The 17,403-nt window shown below is 36.5% G+C and overlaps 1 protein-coding gene and 1 non-coding gene across 2 annotated transcripts in view; both read left to right on the forward strand.

The window, feature by feature from the left end:
* The window catches only part of NCKAP5 (NCK associated protein 5), a 1,139,016-nt gene that overhangs the window by 631,094 nt on the left and 490,519 nt on the right, over positions 1-17,403 (forward strand). The gene's annotated exons all lie outside the window — the stretch shown is intronic.
* TRNAS-GCU (transfer RNA serine (anticodon GCU)) lies at positions 2,283-2,364 on the forward strand. Its single transcript has one exon. It is a non-coding gene; the product is annotated as a tRNA-Ser (tRNA).

The following is a 17,403-nucleotide window of genomic DNA, read 5'->3' on the forward strand; positions in this document are numbered from 1 at the left end:
TTAAAATGTTTATCAAGATGGGGGCTGGAACGATAGCACAGCGCGTAGGGCATTTGCCTTGCATGCAGCCAACCCAGCATCCCTTATGGTCCCCTGAGCAACCGCCAGGAGTAATTCCTGAGTGAAGAGCCAGGAGTAACCCCTGTGCATCGCCGGGTGTGACCGAAAAGGCAAAAAAAAAAATGTTTATCAAGATGGTAGGTGAAGTGGGGTGGGATGGAGGGAATGGAAGGGAACCTGAAACCAATCATGGAAGGAAGTTGACACTGATGGTGGGATTAGTGATAGAACTTTATAAGTCTAAAACTTAACTAAGCAATAGTTTTGTAAATCACAGTTCTTTAATAATTTTTTTTTAAATGGAATCATAGTCCAGGAAATGGGAAGGAAGTTCCAAATGTGAAAGAGTTGGAGTTAATTGAGTATTCTCCATTCTCCTATGACTACCCGTGAATGTTCTTTTAATGGAAGAGCACTAAAATTTTACTTGGCACAATATATGTGCTATAACTAATTATATCAATTAATTGATTTTTTAACCTTGAGCATATTATTTTTTGAATCAAAATTACATCAGTCTATAGCATTTTAAAACCTAACCTAGGTCAGATCTATGTAAACACAGAGACATAGAATAAAACAATATGTGCTGGGAATGTCACATATAGCTTTTTATATGAAATACAAAATTATGGGATCACATTTTTGACACATTTTCAAAAATCTTTCAAAAATTCTGTGAAAGGTCTCTTAAAAAGATCATCCTTTGCCCCTGTGCATTACTATTCAAGGCACTGAAAAAATAGTATATTTAATATTATACTCATCACCCATAACATGAACCGTATGTTTTTAGTAAAGATTTATTGAATAGTAGTAATCATGTTATATGCATATCTTTCTTTACAAGTTGTGAAATTTATTTTGAACCTTAAAATTGGTGAGCAACAGAAATCAGAGCATTAATTTTACAATATATTTGTGTTAGCATAAATGAGATACACTAGAAAATATTGTATCTTTGGAGAGTCAGAAAACTGCATTCAAATAGGAGCTTAGCAAATATCAAGTTATGGAGATAAGTTTACTTGCCCTTTTGTGTTTTTCTATATTGCATTCACATCTTATTTTTTCTAATCTTTCTGATATTTTCACTATCATATTTTCAATGGTATTCAAAGTTTGGGAGAAATATAAACTGTCAATTGCAATTCATAGGAGAGTGAAAATTAGATTTTTCAGTCCTTTATGGAGGGACTGTATAATAAAAGGTTGCTTTATTGAAGAATTATTTGCTGAAGTAATAGAAGCATTTTGTGGTTCTTTTAAATAGAAATGAGTATCTTTGAAAAGCAGATGTCCAGTTTATATTTACACCCTCCCATATAACTCCACCTTCAGTGCCCTAAACCATCCACATTCTCGGTGAAGTTTTGAAGGCTGCACTATGTAAATCCCCCATTTCAGGTTCTGCGGATGCTCTTGATTCTAAAACTATTTGCCTTTTCTTCTGAAACACAAGCTCTCTCTCTTTTTTTTTAAATTCATGGCCTAATTTCAAGTTATTTCAGTGAAATTTTTACCACTTTATCAGTTGTCCCATTTCTCTCCCTACTAGTAAATCTTTCGTTCTTAGATTCCTCAGTCCAGGGCTGTCTCTCATTGCTCAAATATGCCTCTTTGACTCAAATTATTACATATCAACTTGCTTTATCTTCACAATTATGTCTTAATTTCCTTGTGAGTAGATAACATACCTCACAGTGATCACTAAATGCTTGTTTGTAGTTGACTTTAAAAATTGTTGGGACATTGAAAAAAAGAAAGCCTAAGTATTTAAAAATGGTGTCAACAAAGTTTTGTAAATGATCGAAGAGTGACTATTATATACTGTGCAGACCAGACTATTTCTATTATAATTACTTGACTCTACCATTGGATCATAAAAATAGTTGTATACAATAGAGGAGCTGGTTAGTCAATGTTCCTATTAAATATTATTTACAAACTTGAAGCATGAGAGAAAGGGTATCCTCCCATTGTTCATCTATTTGCTCGAGTGGGCCCAGTAACGTCTCCATTGTGAGACTTGTTCTTACTGTGTTTGGCATATCAAATACATCACAGGTAGCTTGCCAGGCTTTGCCAGGAGGGTGAGATACTCTCGGTAGCTTGCCAAGCTCTCTGAGCGGGGTGGAGGTATTGAACCTGGGTTGGCTGGGTTGGCCCCATGCAAGGCAAATGCCTTAACTGATGTGCTATTGCTCCAGCCTATATATGTAGACAAGGTGGCCGAGTGGTTAAGGCGATGGACTGCTAAACCATTGTGCTTTGCATGTGTGTGTTTGAATCCCATCCTTGTCAGTTTCTGGCTCCATATTTTAAGGCACTTGCCTTATATGTGGGCAACCCTGGTTTGCCCTCCAATACCCCATATAGCACCCAAGCACCATCAAGAATAATCTGTGAGCCAAGAGCAGGAATGAGCAGGAATGAGTAATGAGTACTTCCAGATATTGTCCCAAATACCCCTCCCTCACAATTTATTTTTGAAATAATCAGTAGTAAGATTTTTGCCTAGCCTATGTAACCTGAGAGTAACTAAATTGGAACAGTGTAAATCAGATGAAATACTCATTATTAAATTACAGTTTCATTCAAAATTAAATCATATTCAACTGTCCAAGAAAAGAATATAATTTTAGAGTTTTCATAAATGTACCCAAAGCATCCCCACTAATATTCTGGTGGTTTGTGAGAAGTTGATTATCAAGTAATGACTTACTTTTGTGCTTATAAAATAAATGTTTATCCTGGACAGCCTCCACTTGTGTTAGAGGGAATTAAATTTGACCCAAATTGAAAGTTCATTGACATATATTATCATAATTATAATAAGCTTTACATATATATTTAGGTATATATATATTCTAGAAGTCTTGCTAAAAATCAGTTGATTCAATATATATTTGAAGGTCTTGTTATATTCAGGGTATTATATAACAATTTATATTATGTTATGTAATTATAATACAATATATTTATATTGCAATTACTGGATCACTGTAGAAGTGGACAAATATTGAGTTGTAGGTTGTCAGTTATTAGACTGTTTGTCACAAAGAAAAGTCAGTGACAAATTTTGCATTCAACACGGGGAGCTGTTATACTATGGCTTGCCTACATGAGAATATTTTGCAGTCATCAAAAATGATATTAAAGAGCCAGGGGAGATACCACTGGTGTGCATGCCTTTCATTTGTGAGGACAAGTTCATTTCTTGTTCCTGCATAGTACCTTTCTAGCACTGCTGGGAGTATAGCTGGGACCTGACAAGTACCCCCAGGATGACCATGGTGGCCTCAGCACAGCTGGGTACTAGCAGCATTACATTTCCAGCATAAATTTTGAAATGTCTGATCTGACTATCTGAGTATAGTGGTAGTGACTCTTGGGTCCTCTGCTTTGGAGGCCACCCAAATCTGATATTGTAGAAAAATGTTAACACATTAAAAACATTCAGATGTAGTATTAAGTGGAAAGAGTAGATTTAGTATGCTTATTGAAAATTTTTATACTTATCATATGTATGAATAAATGAAAATGATAGAATCTGATACTCATAGTCACCAAATATCAACAGTGACTGTTTTCATGATGGTGAGATTCCAAAGATTTTTTCCCATCATTTTACTGACATGTAATTGATTTTTTTTTCTACAAGAGCAATGTATTGTTTATATCAAAGGAGAAAAGAAACCTAGAATGTATTTTCATTTTTGTATGATCACTAACGAAGTGTGGCCCCATGAAAGATAATTTTACATTGTCTGTTTTTCTAAGAAAAGGTAGAAAGCCTTCTAACAAGAAAAATTGCTGCTGAGTTCTTATAAAATTGTAGATGTTTATCTTTACACATATTCTAATATTAAAATATTTCTCCTTCAGACAAAATATTGTTTATAGAATTGGCTTTTTTCCTTTCAGTTTGACGTATCAAGAGTTAACTTTAAAATCCATTATCTCAACCCTCCTCAGTCTTCAAGTTGTCTTTGCTGCTGTGGCGCATTGAGTCTTATGAATATAATTGAATTTCCCTTTGATGATTCAGTGTGTTGCAGGACCTTAGGGCTGTAATGCTGACCATCAATTATCATTGTATAGGACAAAAGATATAGATGTGGAAGATATAGAATATTGAGCTGAATGTAAAATGATTCTTGGATAGCCTCTGGAAATTGCTTTGCCGAATAAATCCCTGATGTCAGTGAGTTTTTTGTTTTGTGTGCCCTTTTCCCCCTCTTCCTTCTTCTTCTAAAAGCTTGCTTCATATAAGAAAGGTTGGGTATGGGTGAGGAATAATCCCAATGATTGGAGCTTATTACTTACTGAGAGTCTCATTCCTCAAGATTATTATTTCAGGCATACTGTATCATTTTTCCCCCAATCTCATATAAAATATGGAAAGCATACTGCTTCTTTTTTCCTGCCATCTTTCTGTCCTTCCAGGGGCATTATGTTTAATCTCTACCAGGCTGACTTTTGAAGCAGTGACTCAAGATATCTGACAATGTTTTATCAGCTAAAATCCTTACCTGAATGAGATCTGATTGAAGCAAACAGCAAAAGTTTTTTAGGACAATCTTTCTAACCTTTTTTCAATCATGGTCCTGTCTGTACTTGTTTCCTTTCTGTGGCTCTTTACTTCTCTTACTGGTTGGCCCAGGTTCTGCCATGTTACTCCATTTATTTGATTTTCATTGGGACTATATGCCCTCAGATTGGGAAATTCTAATGGTTGGGAAGGGAGATGTTTTAACAGGAACAGTCCTTTTCAGTAGGATCTAAATTGATATATTGATTTTAAGAGGGACATTGTTTTGCAGTTTGCCCTGAAGTTGGTAATAATACCCCTAATCCTCACCTGATGTTGCTAGAATGATGCAGGGTAATTGCATGTAGTAATTGCATGTGAAATTGAAGGGGTGGGGGGGGGTTCCTATTCTGTTTGTTAACTTGAAGAAGTTAGATTTTCAGGGTAGCACAGTGATTCTCCCCCCTGCTGGGCAATGAGTAGGCCCAATCAGTTTGGAAAACCCTTTCTTTGGTTTAGTGTTCTGTGTTTGTATTCAGTAGTAAAGCTGACCTCCCCTATAGGAAGGGAAAAAACGAAGCAGATAAGCATTGATTTCACTTTGCTTTTGTGATAGTAGCAGCAGCTTTTCTGCCTGAATCTCACTTGTTGGTGCCTTCTTTTTTTTTTTTTTTGTCACACCCGGCTAGCACAGGGGTTACTTCTGGCTCTGGCTCATGCACACAGGAATTACTCCTGGCAGTGCTCGGGGGACTATATGGGATGCTGGGAATCAAACCCAGGTCAGGCATGTGCAAGGCAAACGCCTTACCTGCTGTGCTATTGCTCCAGCCGCTGTTGGAGTCTCTTATGTTCTAAAATTGCCAAATTTGCCCCAGCCTCTTCCTTCTCCCGATCCCTACAACTGACTGTCATGAGAATCCTAGAGCATTGCTTCCAAAGTGACTGTGTAATTTATTACGTATCTGTACTTACCTTTAGTACCTAGTGTCCCAGTGTGTGGTATCTGCAGTTACAGAGGTGCTGAAGTGAGACCCCACGTCCCCCAAATGAATTTGCCTCCCATGCCAGTAGCCTCCTTCATTTAAACCAGCATTGAGTGCTAGTATCTTCAATTCCTATGTTGCTGTTATGAGAAAAGTTGAAGAGCACTGATCATAATTTGCAAAAGCTTATTTGAGTACAGTTAGCTGTTCTAACATAGCAAATGTATCAGAAGAAAGGGTCAAATATATGTGAACATATATGGGGACTCGAGTGTGTAGAGTCTAACAATTTTTGTTGGGGTGGGGTGAACTTCCTGAATTAGAGTGAGCAGAATTCATTGGAAACAGCTCTGCAGTACTGCATGGAAGACTGAGGTCAGCCTGCCCAGAGGGTAGAGATTGGAGGCTGGAAGCCTTCTAGAGCTCGGAGGTTGGAAGCTTTCAAGAGCTCAGGAGGAGAGGGATGTTGCATATTTCTTTGCAGGTGATATTGCAACAAATTTACCACATGGATTCTGTAGCACATTTTCTGTATGTGGATGGTCTGAGAATAGTGCTAGGGTTAGCCAGTCTGCACAGTGTATTCAAAATATTATTTTATTGACAACAACAGGGTCAATCTCTGTAGTCTAGAACAACCTTTGCATTTTACTGCTGAATAACACCAGATGTTTCCATGGTTAGCAATGGTATTGAGTTGCTTACCTCTTTTTCTTTTGCTCATCTCTGTTCTTTTCACAGTAACTGAAGAGACCAGTAAAGACCATGAACTTCTCAGACAAAATTGTCATATAAGTGGTGAAAATACACTCTCCTGGAAGTCAGGCAAACTGAGTTCATGATTTTTTTTTGACTCGGGCAAATAATTGAGTTTTGGCTTTCTTTCTTCAGAGGAAGACATTGAGAATTCTTCTAAAATGTGCAAAAGGTAATTCAGGATAGCAGAGGCAAACAGAAAACAAAGTGTCCTAGTTTTTATAGGTAGTTAGTGGCAAAACTCAATCTCAACAGAGCTGAGTTCTATAGATTTGCCTCGCCTGTTTTCTACAGCACTGAATTTCAAAGGACACAGTTACTTTAAGAGAAAATCTGTTTCTTTTCTTAGCTTTTACCAGAAAGAAATTCTTTTTTATAAGTTGCCATCTAGAATGTATGAAGTAATAAAATGAACTTTCTTAGTTGCATGCATCCCAGCTTTCAGGATAGGGTCAGAGAAGTAAGAATCAGCCTGAAAACACATCTTTCTGCTTCTCTTCAGTCCATCAAAAAGCAGAATCCTTGCTTAATTCCTGTGATGTTTCACCCAGACATTAATGTTGATTACCCAAAGTTTGGATAAGTCTATAATTTTGAGATAGTATCTTTTAGTATATATCAAACAACTGTGTTTATAATAACAGGCATTACTATCCTGCATTTTAGAAGCATCACAAATATATCTCCAGTTTTATAAATATATGAAGGAGACTCACTTCTGTTTATTTTTCTTACCGACTTCCACTGACTAGAATTGCATTTTTGGTGGATGTTTCTCCAATGATTCAATACCATATTTCTGAGTGGTGGTATCAAATAATCAGACAGCTCTTTTACTATTAGATTGTCATTCTTCCCTTCATTTTCCTTATTAATAGTTCCACTACATTAGTGAAAAGGATAATGAATGAAGCCTTTAAAATTACAGTTCTTACTTGTTTTAAGAAATAGCAGTAGGATTTAAGATATAATTTGTTCGGGGAACTCGTGAAGTCTCTTTATTGAAACTTAGATGTCTGACTCCCTGTAATTTCCTTTGCTCCCCATTTTTCTTTTTATGAGTAACTACTGTCTATATCCTCAGTAGCCAGCTTATTGCCCTGACTGACCTGGAGGATGGAAACAGTTATATTCTAAGGATTGCACTGCAGACCAATAGATACTGTGAAAGCACGAGATAACTGATGATGCCATAGATTCAATGTCAGCCAGGTATAGGGATACTCTTGCACTGACAACTCTAGTCTTCTTTAAGATGAGTGAATATAAATAATAATTAGTGAAAATCATTGTTAACTTGAATATTATGAGCAACTGAGCATTCTTCCTAATTGAGACTGATACTCTGTAGGTGGAGTTTCACTGTTAAGCCTTGATTTTTATAATGGTTTCCTTTTCCATTAAATACCACTTAAAGAGAATCAAAGAGATGTGCCCGGAGCCGGAGGTTCTTCGTCCTCTTAGCTATTTCTTCGACGTTCTTGAAGGCGTTCCAAGTCGCTCTCTTCCTCCTGCGCAGCTCAGGTGCCAGGTCATTTGTCATGTTGACTTCTCGACCTAGGTACACATAGCTGTTGCATTCGGAGATGGTCGTTCCGTTGAGAGCAAATGGGGCATCAGGAACGAGGCTGTTTCTCATAAACATTGTCTTCGTAAGATTCAGCTGTAGTCCTACCTTTCCACACTCACGGTCAAAGTCGGCCAGCATTTGTGCTGCTAGGCTGATGTTTGGTGTTATTAAAACAATGTCATCAGCAAAGCGGAGGTGGTGTAGTTGCCGACCATCTATCTTCACTTCCATTCCTTCCCATTCCAGTCGTCGCATGATGTTCTCGAGGGTGGCACTGCAGAGTTTTGGTGAAATGGTATCACCCTGCCGAACCCCTCTCTTGACATCAACGATCACTTCTTTGTAGAATGGTGAGATCCTGGTAGTGAATCCGCAATACAGCTCACGGAGGACCTTGATGTATTGGGGTTGAATGCCCTGATTGGCTGGGGCTTCAATGACTGCTTCTGTCTCAACAGAATCAAAGGCCTTCTTTAAATCAATGAACTCATTAAATACCAGTAGAGAAGATTCATGTTCCGAACAACATAGTATATAAAATACATAGAATTAAAGGAAGAAAATCATGGTTTAAAAATTTTAAATGCATCAAATATTCTTTGCAACATACAGTTTAATTCATTTTATAATATGTGCAATTATGTAAGTACCACCAGAAATGAGATACAAAAAATTTCTCTCAGTACCCTTGGAAGTTCCTATATGTTGTCCTTTTCTAGTCATTAGTTTGGATGAGTCCATTTGTGGGCTGGCTACCAAATAATGCTCAGGGGGACCAGGGTCTCTTCCCACAATATTCATCCAGCTGAGCTGTCAGTTTAGTGCTCAGGCCCTGAGAACACAGTGCTACTTGGAACCCTGAAATGCTTGGCACCAACAGGGTCAATCTACTGGGCAAGACTGTGAAAATAGTACCCAAGATCCATAGAAACAAGGGCCAGAAGAAGGATTGGTCTACTGTTGGAAGCTTGGGGGTGAAGGAAAATTAGAATAGAGAAGGAACCACTTCAACAAGGATAGTTAGAAATGATCACTCTCGACAAGAAGTGAGTGCAGAAACTAAGTAAAGGTGATAATATTTAAGTACATGTCAAAGGGAGGAGAGAAAGTGAGAGAGAGAGAGAGAGAGAGAGGTGCCTGCTATAGAGGCAGGCTAGGGTGGAGGGTGGTAGGAAAACTGGGGGACATTGATGGTGGAACGTGTACACTGGTGAAGGGACTGGTAGAACATTGTATGACTGAAATCCAATAAGGAACAACTTTTAAATGTGTTTCTCATTGTGATTCAATAAAAATAAATATTTTTTTAAAAAAGAATGAAATCCTCTGTATCTGTAAGCATATTCCTCACTGTAGGAGGGATGGGGGTGAGGATAGGACTTGGTGGTAGGAAACTGACACCGGTATGGTCTTGGAATTTCCTTTGAATGAAACCCTGCTGTTACCAATATTGTAACTCAGAGTTCATAAAGTAAAATCAAAGAATAAAGAATCGAACCCTTTGTGCCTGTACTCTCACCCCTATACCACCTGCTGCCCCCTTTTACTTATATTGATCAATATGTTGTCTCACTGTACATATTGTCTGTTTTTCTTTTGTTTGTTCTTTGGGAGTGGGCGTCTGTACCTAGCTCTCACAGTTTACTTCTGGTTCTGTGTTCAGGCTTCACTTGTGGTGGTGGTGCTGGGTTCCAACCCACATCAGCCGGCTGCAAGGCAAGCACCCTTCACACTGTACAATTGCTCCAGCCTCATGAATATTTGTCTTGTTTACTGTAGTGTTTAGTAATTCTTAAAATCGGTCAGTGTGAATATTCCAATATATACTTTTTAACAAATAGCTAACCTGATTTCTTTCAACTTTCCATATAAATTAAACATTTTGTTTTTAACATCTATTTTGTTTTTGCTGAAACCATAAATAATCTTGCTATTTAAATTTCATTTTTCTGTTGCTCATTGCAAGTGTATAGAATCAACTGATTTTTAGAAATGAATCCTATCTCTGCAACCTTGCACTTATAAGTTGTAAGCATTTTTTAGGCAGATCATAATCTGTGTATAATATTGGGTTGTTTGAATAGAGCCAGATTATTTATTCCTTTAAAATCTAGTTGTCCTTTAATTATTTTTCTTGACTTATTTGCTTGGTTAAGACTTCAGTATGTTGTTAAGTAGTAGTGATGAAAACTCGCATTCATTTCAAATAGCTTTCTTATTCTCAGATCTTAAAAGGAAATCATTTAGCGTTCTATACTCCTAAAGAAGATGTTAGCAAGAGATTCATTTTTTTGTCGATGTTCTTTGCTATTTTTCATTTATTGAGAGTTTTTATCTGATTAAACATTGACTTTTTTCAAATATCTCTTTAGAATTTGTTGAAATGATCCTATGTTTTTATATCCTTAGCTTATTAATATGATGAATTGCCTTGATTTTTGGATGTTGAATAAATCCTGTATTTCTATGATGAACTGCACTTGATTAGAATATATTATCCTTTTTATATTACCAGGATGTATTTGCTAATATTATTCTCAGAGTATTCACATCTATGTTCAAAGGTGTAGGTTTTATAGGTTTCTTTCCTATCTTTGGTCTAGTATCAGTGGTGATGCTGTCATCATAAAATGAGTTAGAAAATACTTATGTATTTTCTGAAGGAGATTATATAACAATTAGTGTCAGCCCCTTTAAAAAAATTTTGATCTAATTCCACAGGGAAGCCATTAGAGATAAGAGATTTTGTTGGAATATTTTTAAATACAAATTTAGTTTTTTATTGGATACTACCATTTATGTGACTGTAAGATCTACAGAGAAATTGCCCTGTGTTAAGCCTTAATTTTGTTAAATTTGATGTTTATTTTTGTTATTAGTAAGACCAACGATGACAAACATTTTTTCTGACCCTCTAAGAGAACCATTTTCTGATTTTATTGTATTTATATTTTTTTCATTCCTTTAAATTTTATTGATATGTTCTCAACTAAGTCATTTAAAAATTCAACTTATTTTAGTTTTATCTTACTCTTTTTCTGTTTTCTTATGGTAAACACAGGATGACCAATTTGTAAAGCATGTTTAATCAGATATATTTTACAATAATCAATATTACTCATTAAACCATGGAAGAAGTAGAAGTATGTTGTTTAATTTTCAATGCTTGGGAAATTTCCATATGTCTTTTTGTTATTGATATTTCACTAAATTTTATAAGAATACATACTTTTATTGTTTGTTGACCTATATATTCTATGATTTGTTGGTTTGTTTTGGACCTCCCCTGGAAGTGCACAGGGATTCCTTCTGGCTTTGTGTTCAAGGATTACTTTTTCTGGTACTCAGCTGACTGTGCAAGGTACTGGGGTTTTAAACCAGTGTTGGCTGTGTCTTGCGCAAGACAAGCACTTTGAGCACTGTATTAAATATGTTGCCCCTATTTTATATTGTTTCATGACCAAGGAAATAGTCTCATTTTGTTTACTGTCCCATGTGTACTTAAAAGGAATGAACGCTCTGCCTTTGTTGCACTGTTTTATAAATGACATATCGGTCCAATTGGTAAACTGTGTTATTCAGATTTTCTATAATTAGTTTTTTTCTGAATTTTACTATTTCCAATGTTTCTAACAAGTAGGAAAATTGTAGTTTCCAACTATAATTATAAATCAAATTATCTCTTCTGTGTTATCAATTTTTCTGCATGTAATTTGAAGGTGAGTTGGATAAGTTCACCTTTAATAAGGGTATATTAATAATTATCATCAGGTAATATTCTTTATTTTTGTACTTTTTTTTACTCAGAAATCTGTTTTCCGATAGAAAAATTTGCCCAGCATTCATGACACTTCATTTTCTTCTTCTTTCCAAAACAGTTCATTTTAAATAGGCTTATGTAGATAACTTAATTTCTGTCATTTAATATAATATATCTGCCTTTGTTTATTGTAATCAGAACATTAATTTTATTAGTTTATAGCCATGGACATAGATCTTCCATTACATTACTAATTCCTTTAGTATCTTTTTATTGTATTTTTGATAACATGGTTACACTAATGATAATCTTTTGTGTATGACAGAACACCATACGTTTACTACCACCAAAGAGCCCAAGACCATCTACCCCTGTCCCTATGTCACTTCGAGTCTACCTTTCCCTTCCCACCTCCTCACCCCACACTGTTTATTCATTTCATTTTTTGTTCACAAAAGCTAAGCAAAAAAAAAAATGATAATGTCATTCATTATCTATTCTCTTGTCTTGTTTCTCTATATATCACAGATGAGTGAGGACATTGGTCTTTTTCTCTTTCTGATTTATATCATTTTAAAACAATGCACTCTAGTACCATCCTAGGTTTTTGTTGTTATCTTTCTCCTTTCTTCCTTGCTCTCTTTGAAACTTTTTATGTAGAGGAGGGGTTTGGGTTGCATCCAGCATTGTACCACCTGGTCCCTAGAGCACTGCTGAGAGTGATCCCAGAAGCAGAAATAGCCCTGAACTTCAAATGCTTTTGGTGTCCAGACCATGAAGCCATATCCTGTGATGCAGAATGACTACTGCTCGTGGTACTTGGGGCCACCATGTGTGTATCATCAAAGCCAGTCTTCCAGCCTTCAAAGCAGGAAACCATTCCTTGGGATAGTGATGTCCTCTGCACATAAATTAATTAATTAGACTTTTGTTTTAATGTTTGGGCTATACTAAGTTCTCAGAACTACTCAGTTATGCTTCTCCTGAAAGTGCTAAGGACAGTGCCTTTGAGCAAAACTTATTCTCACTAGACCTTTGAACTACCTCCCTCCCTAATGCAGTCTATATTTTGGGATGGTAGTGGTGAAGATGGAGAGCTACATCCAATAGTCAGACACTAGAGTCATATAGTGGCTGGGGATCAAACCCAGGGCTTCATGCTACAATGCCATTTTTTTTCGCCGCGTGAGCCACATCCCCTATCCTAGACATTTGATTTTATGTTTTAGTATGTAATAATATTTTAAAAAGGCAAAAGAATAAGTATTCCATTCACATTCTCTTCACTAGAGAGATACCCTTTTTCAGCTTCTCTGACTTGATAGAAATGTTTTCTCCAGAGTTTTAGGTATCTGGCAATAGTGTAACCTTAAAACTAAGACATCGCTAAGTATATATATAAATGAGGCAAGACTAAAAGTAGAGAAAAATGCATTTTCATATAATAGTCTCTCCAGAGGATCCCCATCCCTTGTCCTCTGCTCCAAGCCATCAGTTTCTCTTAATACTTTCCTGTTAAGTCGTTCTTATATTTATAAGAAACAAGGATTATTTTGCATTATGAATCATTCCTTGATTTATCACCTTCCTTGGCTTACCTGTTTGCTTGACTTTCATTTTTCAGAGTCCTTAAAAAGTTGCTATTGGTATTCCCTTCGGTAATCCTCTTTATCATAAGCAGGATAGAGTACACTTAAGCCTTTTTTGTTAGAAATGAAAACATTAGGGGATTTTAAATGAAATTATTTTAGTATTCTTTTAGTGGTAAGGTAAAGGTAAAGGTAAAGGCCCTCCCGTTGATCGTCGATTTGCTCGAGCGGGCCCAGTAACGTCTCCATTGGAGACTTTGTTGTTACTGTGTTTGGCATATCGAGTACTCTCGGTAGCTTGCCGGGCTCTCCGAGAGGGGTGGAGGAATCGAACTCGGGTCGGCCATGTTGGCCGCTTGTAAGGCGAATGCCCTACTGCTGTGCTATTGCTCCAGCCCCATTCTTTTAGTGAAGGAGGGATGTTTTGAAGGGGCAATGCCAGCAAGTGTATCCCCTGGTGGCACTCAGGGATGCAGTGCAGTGCCGGGGACCTGACTGGAGTTGGCTGCATGTAAAGCAAGCTTCTTACTTTCTGTATTATATCTTATGACATTATATTCTTTTAGTCAGTTTTTTATAATTATTAGTGGGTGTAGCGGACAAAGTAATGCTATGGGGATCTAGGCAGCACTCATGGAGATCCTAAATACTCAGCCAACCAAGCTGGAAAGATCAATTCTTGCTCCCAATGCTTGTGCCCAATGGTCCTAGACACCAAAAGGACCAATAGGGTTTCTCAGTCTCAAGGATTAGCACAACCATTCTGGAAATGCCATGAGATTAAACATTAGGACTTGTGTCTCTGAGCTATCTTCCCATCCTATGAAAACTTTTAAATAACACAGAACATGCTGGTTCTTGATAATGACATGGTAGTTTAATGTTTAGGGGTACAGTGTTTGTATATATATAATTTGTAAATACTTGCTTGAGCAGTGGCGTGTCATCTTTGAAGATACCGTTAACTTCAATGTCACGGATGGTTTTGCCAACTTTTCTTCAATTTACCTTACAGATTCCGGTCTGATGTTGAGGTCTTTAGTCCATTTTGATCTTACTTTTGTATATGATGTTAGGCAGAGATCTGAGCCCATTTTTTTTGCATGTAGCTGTCCAGTTTTGCCAGCACAATTTGCTAAAGAGTCTTTCCTTGCTTTACTTCACATTTTTTGCTCCTTTATCAAAGATTAGATGATGATATGTTTGGGGGGAGATGTCGGTATATTCAAGCCCTTTTCATTGGTTTGTAGCTCTGCCTTTGTTCCAGTACCAAGCTGTTTTAATTATTACTGCTTTGTATTAGAGTTTGAAGTTAGGGAGCTTGATTCCTCCCATTTCCTTTTTCCCAAGAATTGCTTTAGCTATTTGTGGGGGCTTATTGTTCCATATGAATTTCAGGAGTATTTGCTTCATTTTTTCGAAGAATGTCATGGGTATCATTAAGGGATCGCATTGAATTTGTATAATTCTTTGGGAAGTATTGCCATTTTGACATTGTTAATTCTCCCGATCCATGAGCAGGGGTTACCTTTCTATTTTCTCGTGTCCTCTTTTGTTTCCTGAAGTAGAGTTTTGTAGATTTCTTTTTACAGGTCTTTTACTTCCTTATTTAAGCTGATACCTAGGTACTTGATTTTCTGGGGCACAATTGTGAATGGGATTGTTTTTTCATGTCACTCTCTTCTCTCTCTCTCTATTTGCATATAGGAAAGCCATGGACTTTGGGATATTGATTTTCTAGCCTGCAACTTTACTATACAAGTCTATTGTTTCTAGGAGTTTCTTGGTAGAGGTTTTATGGTTCTCTGAGTATAGTATCATATCATCTGCAAATAGTGAATGCTTGATTTTTTCCTTTCCTATCTGAATGCTCTTAATATCTTTTTCTTGCCTAATCGCTATTGCAATTACTTCCAGTACTATATTGAACAGCAGTGGAGACAGTGGGCATCCTTCTCTCTTCCGTGATCTTAGAGGGAAGGTTCTCAGTTTCTCCCCATTGATGATGATGCTTTCTGTGGGCTTGTGGTAGATGGCTTTAACTATATTGAGGAATATCTCCTCTATACCGATTTTGGCAAGGGTTTTTGTCATAAATGGATGCTGGATCTTGTCAAATGCTTTCTCTGCATTTATTCATAAATACATGTATATATATTGAGAAATATTCTATCTCTACATACACAGGAGCTCTACATATACACATAAACATATACCTCTTTTATGCACTACTCCGTAAGTTGTCTGAATTTGGTGACTACTGTCTGGCTTTTTCCTTTATTTTCTTTCTATTTGGCTTCTGGTAGTAGTGAATAAAAAGTTCACTCCTTACTTAGGAGTTAGGTTTTCTTTAGCTCAGCACAGATGGAGGATGATAGTTATTCCTTTGATTTGGATAAATGCTTATCCTTTCTTGGAAATCGGAGTCAAGAATCGATCCTTACATGGCTGGAGTGATAATTTTTAAAGCTTGTCATTTTTCCTGGGTACAGAGAGATAGTACTATAGGTAAGATTTTTTTTTAATATCAGCCAAAGTGTATTTAATCCATATCACCACATATGATTCCTTAAGAACTACCAGGAGTGATGCCTGAGTGCTGAGTCAGGATTAAGCCCTGAACACAGTATGTTTGCCCCACCCCCCCAAACGGAACCAAACTAAGCAAAAGTGTCATTGTCCTCTTATTTGGTGGACAAATTGATTATTTTCAGGTGTCTTTCCATGACAGTGGGTACTAAGATGTCTTTCCAGGAATCATTGTACTCTAAACTTCCATCTAGTTGTGTGATGTGAAGGGACTGCTGATCTAGTAGTGGGAAGGCCTATCTCATTAGTCATGTCATATAATTCCATTTCAGTTTCCACTGCCTTTAGTATTATTAGATTTACATGGTAATTCTTACAGCCTTTTGAATTCTAATTTTATTTCTCATTATATAAGGAGATAATGTTCTCATACCCCCTTTTACCAAAAAGAAAACAACAATCTCACACTGAAATTGAACTTCTTTTTCTTTTCTCATTTCTCAAGTACGTTGCCTGTCCTAAGGCCCAAATTCAACACTGGTAGGATCTGAATGTAATCCAATTTATGACTCCATTTAGGAATATGAGTCTTATGTTTCCAAATTGATTCAAATCCAGTTCTAATTATTTCCATGCATGCATATGCAAGATTATAATAGTGCTTTGCACAGGTTCCTTTATTCAAACACAATTCCTTACAGAGCTGTCTTAGCCATTGAAAGTTCCACTGTAAATTGTTACTTTAGAATTCATAATTATATGTACCTAATGAATAGAAAATATTGGATATGGACGTAATCTATGTCTATTGAAGTACTTGGTGGCATTTTAAGTGTTCATTTAGTGACGTCTATAATTATGAGCTATTGGAGTTTTGATCCTCCCGTAACTATTAATTGTTAACCTATGCTTTCTATGAATCATCCGCTACTTTTTATGCCCTCATTCATATTGTCACTTTCAAGCAACGTCCCTTGAAATTATTCTTATTTTCCCAATGTATAGCAACCGTACCATCTAACGGGTTGGGAAAGGAACAGCTATTTTTTTTTTGATATTATAATGTTTTCATTATTTGCTAGGAATTACTAAGAATTAAAAAGATGTTAAATAAAATTTCAGTATCTGTGTTAGGCCATAATGTTTATGGTTTCAATATTGTCTAATCACAAGTAAGTTTTTGGGGAAAGAGTTAAATATTCTGATTAAAACTGGAAGGAAATAGGTCTTGCAAGGGTTTTATTCGTGGCACCGCGTGTGGTTTCCCTTTTGCAGTGCCAGGAATGATGTGAGTCTACATGGGAGTGACTTAAATCCCTTCCCCCAAAAAATCTAGAAGAAAATGTTAGCAACATGATCTGTTTTCCACATCTGTATGCTCTTTCTTTCAGTAGTATTCTCTCTACTGCTGAGAACAAAGTACATTTGAGATCTGAAAGGGACTCCGTACTCCAAATAAAAGAAAACAAATAGGAGGAGAACTTAGGAGTTACCAACATGTCAACAATCATAACAAAAGTTTATTTCATATTGTTTTACATTTGCAAGTTATCTTCTGAATAGTGTAGGAGGGATGTGTGGACAGATCTCATGTCCTTTAGTTCTTGATCTCTCTATGA

Source organism: Sorex fumeus, unplaced genomic scaffold, assembly GCF_029834395.1.
Source record: "Sorex fumeus unplaced genomic scaffold, SorFum_2.1 ptg000035l, whole genome shotgun sequence".
NCBI classification, from domain to species: domain Eukaryota; kingdom Metazoa; phylum Chordata; class Mammalia; order Eulipotyphla; family Soricidae; genus Sorex; species Sorex fumeus.